Genomic DNA, 8600 nt, shown 5'->3' with positions numbered 1-8600 from the left:
AGCTCGCTGACACGCTGGAGAAAAGTAAGAGATACAATACTTTGTATTTTCACATAGAAGTAGCATGACTGGAGACAAATCAGTTGGATGTGGTAAAACCAAACAGCCAAACAAATGTTCTATAAAAATTTATATTTTGTGCGTCATACAAATTAGTTTATTGACGAGGGCCAAGATAAATTTAAATCAAACCTGAAGAAGTTTTAAAGTGTATTTGAAGGGACTGCAGTATGAGGAAACCCAACACTTGTCAATATAAGATACACACAGAGGTCTACATCACAGACGGTGGAAATGGAGAGGTCCGTGATGAACATGAGATGAGACAGATTGAGACAGTATCCTGGAGACCAGCCATCCAATATACACCAATCACATGCAACAACTTCTTCAGACCTTTACCTGGAAAAGACAAACCTATCAGAACTGTGCTGACAAAGGGTGTCACTGGTAAAAACAGTCTCTGTGCAGAAATTAATTCTGAATTGGAAAAGCCCAACAGGACATCGAGTTCATATTCCCAATTCCTTTTCAAGAGCTGAATTTGATGACAGAGACAAAACACAGCCTTTCTGAACTTCTTTGATATTTCTTTCCTGAAATAAAAGAATCAGTAATATCTGATTCAAACAAATACAAGGTTTTGGTTGTCCTTGATGGTCTTGATGAGTGCGACATCCTCTAGACTTCAAGAACATAAGGAGCTTGTACGATGTCACAAAGCCAACCTCAGTGGACATGCTGCTGACAAACCTCATCAAGGGGAATCTGCTTCCCTCTGCTCTCCTCTGGATAACCTCCCATCATGCAGCAGCCAATCAGATCCCTCCTGAGTGTGTTGGCCAGGTGACAGAGGTACGAGAGTTCAATGACCCACAGAAGGAGTACTACTTCAGGAAGAGAACCGTGATGAGAACCTAGCCAGAAGAATAATCTCACACATAAAGACGTGAAGGAGCCTCCACATCATGTGCCACATATCTGTCTTCTACGGGATTACTTCAATTATTCTAACAGGTGAAGCGGAGAGTGGAGTGATCCCCAACACTCTTGCTCAAATGTACACATATTTCCTGATATTTCAAACCAAACAGAGGAATCAGAAGTACGTCGGAGACCATGACAGGGACCTTTTCTGGTGTAAAAAGAGCATTGTGGCACTGGGAAAGCTGGCCTTCAAACAGCTGGAGAAAGGCAATATGATTTTCTATGCGGGAGACCTGAGAGAGTGCAGCATTGATGTCAGAGATGCATCATTGTGCTCAGGAGTGTGTACACAGATCATCAGAGAGGATTATGGGCTGCACCATGGAAAGGTCTACTGCTTTGTGCATCTGAACATCCAGGAGTTTCTGTCTGCTTTATATGTGTTTCTCACCTTCAATGACAGCAATACGAATCCACTAGTCAGCTAGAGATGAGTTTCCAAATGTCCAACATTGTTGAAATGTCAACTATCAATCAACATACAGTATACAAGAATGCAGTGGATGAGTCCATACAGAGTATGTATGGACACCTGGACCTGCTCCTCTGTTTCCTTCTCGGCCTCTTACTAGAGTCCATTCAGACTATTATAGGCCTACGAACAAAAACTAAAAAGAGCTCTCAGACTAATGAAGATACAAGAGAGTACATCAAGCAGAGGATCAGGGAGAATCCCTCCCCAGAAAAATGCATTAACCTGTTGAATAACCATTCTCTGGAGGAGGAGGTCCAAAGCTACATGAAGTATCTTCGAAGCTGAACTCTCACCTGCACAGTGGTCAGCAATGGTCTTTGTATTGCTGACTTCAGAAGAGGTGCTGGTAGTCTTTGACCTGAAGAAATACTACAGATCTGAGAAGGGTCTTCTAAGGCTTTTGTCTGTAGTCAAAGCCTCCAGAACTGCACTGTGAGTATTTGAACAAACCAATTCACAGAACAATTCTGTCTACCAGTCAGATTATGTCTGATTTTAGATAGGCTATTACAATGCTATAGTTCTGTATCAAATGTACATTTTGTTTCAGTTCGAAGAATTCACACCCATCCCTAACATACCTCTGAGTGGTCTAATATTTCCATCTAGATTGAGTAACCCAGTAATATTATTTTCTTATTTAGTGTGAATTAATGCCACATCATAGAGAGGCTGTGAATTATTGGCTTTAGCAATCAGCTCAAACTCTTCACACCTGACAGAGTTTAACCTGATCTGCAGGATTCAATGATCTGCAGGATTCAGGGGTGAAGCTGCTCTCCGTTGGACTGGGGAATCCACACTGTAGGCTGGAGACACCTTTTCAGTTGTCTGTAGATTGTACATGGCCCAAATTGTATAATTCTTATTCATTTATCTTGTCCAGATTGAATCAATGTCAATTCAAAGAGAAAGGCTGTGAGGTGTTGGCATCAGTTCTCAGGTCACATCTTTTATTTATCTAGGCGAGTCAGTTAAGAAAAAAATCTTATTTACAATGACAGCCTAGGAACAATGGGATAACTGCCTTGTTCAGGGGCAAAACAACAGGTTTTTAGCTTGTCAGCTGTGGGATTCCATCTAGCAAACTTTCGGTTACTGGCTCTAACCACTAGGCTACCTGCCACCACATCTGAGAGAGTTTGACCTGAGTTACAACAACCTACAGGATTCAGGAGTGAAACAGCCCTGGTGTAAATTGGAGACACTGAGGTCAGTACTTTTAGTGTGTACGAGATAGACAATATTCTGTTGTATTTACTCATCCATATTTTCTAGAAATGTGGATATAATAAAGAAAGGTTGATAGTTTGAGACCTCTGTAGTACCATCTACTTTATCGTTATGTATGAGTTTTTGTAAGATCTAGATTTGACAGATCACGTTTCTTTTGCAGGTTGCAGAAGAAGGCTTTGTCTTCTCTGTCTTCGGCTCTGAGATCTAACCCCTCACACCTGAGAGAGCTACACCAGTCATCCAGGACAGGGTGCAATTAATAAAAATATATGCATAATAGACAATATAATTGTAACGATATTCGTCTTCCTCTGACGAGGAGTATGAAGGATCGGACCAATATGCAGCGTGGTACGTGTTCATGTTGATAATTTATTAACACTGAACACAAAAAACGAAATAACAAGGAGAACGAATGAAAACGAAACAGTTCTGTCTGGTAAAGACACAGAGACAGAAACAATCAACCACAACTAAAATGGGGAAAACAGACAACGAACGACACCTGCCTCTGATTGAGAACCATACCAGGCCAAACACATAAAAACTACATAGAAAAAAGAACATAGACTACCCACCCCAACTCACGACCTGACCAAACTAACACAACGACATAATAAAGGAACTAAGGTCAGAACGTGACAATAATACTCAGAGACACAATTACACTGGGTTTAACTAAAAAGTCCCTGTGCCCAAGAACACTAAGGTAACTTGCCTAAATGACTGCCGACCCGTAGCACTCACATCTGTAGCCATGAAGTGCTTTGAAAGGCTGGTCATGGCTCACATCAACACCATTTTCCCACATACCCTAGACCCACCCCAATTTGCATACCGCCCCAACAGATCCACAGATGATGCAATCTCTATTGCACTCCACACTGCCCTTTCCCACCTGGACAAAAGGAACACCTATGTGAGAATGCTATTCATTGGCTACAGCTCAGCATTCAACACCATTAGTGCCCTCAAAGCTCATCACTAAGCTCAGGACCCTGGGACTAAACACCTTCCTCTGCAACTGGATTTCAGCCACCCAAGTTATAAACTGTTCTCTCTGCTACTGCACGGCAAGCAGTACCGGAGCGCCAAGTCTATATCCAAGAGGCTTCTAAGCAGCTTCTACCCCCAAGCCATAAGACTACTGAACATCTAATCACATGGCTAACCAGACTATTTGCATTGTCCCCTGCACACACTCTTCACTCTTTTACACTGCTGCTACTCTCTGTTATTATCTATGCATAAGTCGCTTAAATAACTCTACCTTCATGCATACTGTATATTACCTCAATTACCTCGACTAACCGGTGCCCCCGCACATCGACTCTGTACCGTTACCCCCTGTATGTAGCCTCATCATTGTTATTTTACTGCTGCTCTTAATTATTTGTTACTTTTATTATTATTATATATATTTTTTATATTATATTACATTATATATTTTTAAGGTATTTTTCTTAACTGCATTGTTGGTTAAGGGCTTGTAAGTAAGCATTTCACTGTTGTATTCAGCGCATGTGACAAATAAAATGTGATTTGATAAAAATGAATTAAAACTATGTTTTTGGTTTACTTGGGTAGGGGTAAAAAGCCATAACATTGGTGTCCTCATTAGAACTACAGTAGACACAAGGCTACAGCAGAGGGAGATAAAGCCACATACAGTGTCTGTTATACCTCTGACCATTACTGTCAAGATGTCTCTGAAGATTCCATGTCAGTGAATAGGATCAGAGTGAATGACTACTCAAAGGTTCTGTGCTGAAATCTTAGAGCTTTTTAGCTTTTCAAAATTAGGACTTTGAGTTGAATTGAAATGACAAAATGTCATTCTTTTTGATTTGTTTTTCATTACAAAGACAACTAAACCTGCTGCAATGAGCCCAAGTGAAGCTTCAAGCTATCAACTGACAGGGGCCAATTACCTAAAGGGAGACACCTTACTCATCAAAGATGCAGTAAATTCTCACTTGGCACATCAGGTCAGTGTTTTTATAATGATAAATAAGACCTAAAGGTGGGTCAGAGGAAGAGAGTTTAAAGAGTGAAGAGGCATCACTGAATAATAGAGGGGGGGTTTTTACCTTTATTTAGGCAAGTCAGTCAAGAACAAATTCTTATTCACAATGACAGCAGGTTAACTGCCTTGTTCAGGGGTAGAACTACAGATTTTTACCTTGTCAGCTCAGGGATTTGATCCAGCTGCCTTTCGGCTACTGGCCCAACACTAACCACTAGGCTACCTGCCGCCCCTATTTATGTTATACACAGTATTAAATGAAGTGTAACACCCCTTTCACACGATAAACATGTCATTTTCTGGAGAGAACCCTGATGTGTACGATGCTGATGGGTACAGAAGTGTCTGGCAGCCGACCCTTTCACTTCTCAACATTCAATACACTTACAGACATTTTGTAGCTCAGTTGGTAGAGCATGCTGCTGCTTCTAACACCAGGGTACTGGGTTCAATTCCCACGACCACCCATATGTAAATTGAATTCATGCATGACTATCACTTTGGGTAAGTGTCTGCTAAATGGCATATATGATTAGGACTTGACCGGTTTAGCCAATTCTCTCTAGGATTGCCCTCTGATCCTACCCTGTGACTGTAAGGAGTTCAATTCTGTCAGGGCTGTGAAATAGTTTATAGTTCTCTGGGAGGGACACATGGGGATATGAGGCAGAGATGGTATTTGGGGATATTATCTACATTGGGTTATGTGAGTGAGGGGTAACTTTAATATGGACGCAGAGTTCATTTGTATGAAGTAAGCCTGCCCTCTGCTATGACAGGACAAGGATCATTATAGATATGGCAAGAGTTTAATTATAGACAACAGCTGGTGGCATCATTTTAGGAGTTAGAGTCCCCTTTTCCCTCCCTAGCCCCCTCCCTGTCAGGAAGGATCGCCTTGCACAGATTGCTAAGTGATGGAGGGCTACTCATCCAGCCCGACCTTTTGGTATTTAGAAAAAGATGTGCTCATTGTTGTAAATGGGAATTTGTTCTCAATCAACGTACCTGTTGAAATGAAAGTAAAACCATTCAACACACACCCTTTGTTTTCTTCCAACGAAGTTGCGCCTGGGTCGCTCCGTGTGTCACTCTGAACAACCTGCTTGCAACTCAATTGTAACTTATCACATGAAATATAATTTTTATTTTTTTATCAGTGGCAAGAGAAAAAGTCAATCTACAGCAGGGATCCACAACTCGCAAGGGCTTCTGATTCTACTGATAATGTATAATGGTTTCCATGCACCTTTTAGAATTTATTTCATACTGAGGATACTGAGTACTAACACACTGAATTGAGTCAAATTCTTTGTCCAATAATAATCTGCCTATGATTAACAGAGATTACATTACCCATTCTATACTGAGATACCCAATCATGGAAGTTCCCTTGGACTAGCCTAAATGGGTAGAAGACAAGCTTGGGTAGAAGACAAGCTTAGCATTCATATCCTAAAAGGCACAACACTACACAAGGGAATACACAATTATTGAACTCTTAGGCCTGTAATCCTGTTGGACCCATGTGTTAAGTATGTAAGCAGTATCACAAGGTCACAAGTGTGATGTCACTCCCATAGTATGCAGGAGGCTTGGGCTGTTCCAACCTCCATACTAGCATATACTTCATGGAACGCATGCCCAACCTCTGTTCCGAGGGGTCTGCCAGGGGACAGCGTAGACCTCTGAATATCAAGGTATGCTCTTGATTGTGCTATAGGCACACAAAGCAATATATACAGTTGAAGTTGGAAGTTTACATACACCATAGCCAAATACATTTAAACTCAGTTTTCCACAATTCCTGACATTTAATCCTAGTAAAAATTCCCTGTCTTAGGTCAGTTAGGATCACCACTTTATTTTAAGAATGTGAAATGTCAGAATAATAGTAGAGAGAATGATTTATTTCAGCATTTATTTCTTTCATCACATTCCCAGTGGGTCAGAAGTTTACATACACTCAATTAGTATTTGGTAGCATTGCCTTACATTGTTTAACTTGGGTCAAAACGTTTCAGGTAGCCTTCCACAAGCTTCCCACAAGAAGTTGGGTGAATTTTGGCCCATTCCTCCTGACAGAGCTGGTGTAACTGAGTCAGATTTGTAGGCCTCTGTAACAACTTCGGCTAAGGTCGGCTCCTCTCCTTGTTCGGGCGGCGTTCTGCGGTCGACGTCACTGGCTTTCTAGCCATCACCGATCCATGTTTCCTTTTTCCTTTTGTTTTGTCTTGATTAAGCACACCTTTCTATTCCCTTATTATGTTCCTTATTTAACCTCTCGTCTACCTGTCTGTTTTGTCCGTGATTGTTTTGTGTTACCGTGTGTGTTGGAGGGTTTTCTCTATACGTGATGTTTCCTTGTTGGAGATATTCCGTTTTTTTTAAAATTAATATTTTGAGTAAAGACTTTTGTGTTTTTTCCTCAAACCTGTGTCCTGCGCCTGACTCAGACAACGAACTCAGCACATTGTTACAGCCTCCTTGCACGCACATGCTTTTTCAGTTCTGCCCACAAATTTTCTTTAGGATTGAGGTCAGGGCTTTGTGATGGCCACTCCAATACCTTGACTTTGTTGTCCTTAAGTCATTTTGCTACAACTTTGGAAGTATGCTTGGGGTCATTGTCCGTTTGGAAGACTCATTTTTGACCAAGCTTTAACTTCCTGACTGATGTCTTGAGATGTTGCTTCATTATATCCACACAAGTTTCTTCCTTATGATGCCATCCCTCCTGCTGCAAAGCACCCCCACAGCATGATGCTGCCACCCCCGTGATTCATATTTGGAATGATGTTCATCAGCTTGCAAGCCTCCTCCTTTTTCCTCCAAACATAACAATGGTCATTATGGCCAAACAGTTCTATTTTTGTTTCATTAGATCAGAGGACATTTGTCCAAACAGTACGATCTTTGTTCCCATGTGCAGTTGCAAACCGTAGTCTGGCTTTTTTATGGTTGTTTTTGGAGCAGTGGCTTCTTCCTTGCTGAGTGGCCTTTCAGGTTATGTCAATATAGGACGTTTTACTGTGGATATAGATACGTTTTTACCTGTTTCTTTCAGCATCTTCACAAGGTCCTTTGCTGTTGTTCTGGGATGGTTTTGCACTTTTCGCACCAAAGTACGTTCAACTCTAGGAGACAGAACACATCTCCTTCCTGAGCGGTATGACGGCTGCGTGGTCCCATGGTGTTTATACTTGCGTACTATTGTTTGTACAGATGAATGTGGTACCTTCAGGTGTTTGGAAATTGCTCCCAAGGATGAACCAGACTTGTGGAGGTCTACAATTTTTTTCTGAGGTCTTGGCTGATTTCTTTTAATTTTCCCATGATGTCAAGCAAAGAGGCACTGAGTTTGAAGGTAGGCCTTGAAATACATCCACAGGTGCACCTCCAATTGACTCAAATGATGTCAATTAGCCTATCAGAAGCTTTTAAAGCCATGACATCATTTTCTGGAATTTTCCAAGCTGTTTAAAGGCACAGTCAACTTGGTGTATGTAAACTTCTGACCCACTGGAATTGTGATACAGTGAATTATAATTGAAATCATCTGTTTGTAAACAATTGTTGGAAAAATGACTTGTGTCATGCACAAAGTAGGTGATTTAACCAACTTGCCAAAACTATAGTTTGTTAACAATAAATTTGTGGAGTGGTTGAAAAATGAGGTTTAATGACTACAACCTAAGTGTATGTAAACTTACAACTTCAGCTGTAGCTAGTTGTCCAATGGTGCAATGGGAAAAAAGAAGAAAGAAGATGAAAAAGAAGATGAGTGTAGAATGGATAGGAGGGGGGTTTTCCATTATCCCAGCCACACATCTTCCAAAAATGTAGAGGAGTCACTTAACGCTCAGTATTTTTAGC

This window comes from Oncorhynchus clarkii, chromosome 15, assembly GCF_045791955.1.
Source record: "Oncorhynchus clarkii lewisi isolate Uvic-CL-2024 chromosome 15, UVic_Ocla_1.0, whole genome shotgun sequence".
NCBI lineage: Eukaryota > Metazoa > Chordata > Actinopteri > Salmoniformes > Salmonidae > Oncorhynchus > Oncorhynchus clarkii.
Note: the sequence above shows the minus strand (reverse complement) of the source record.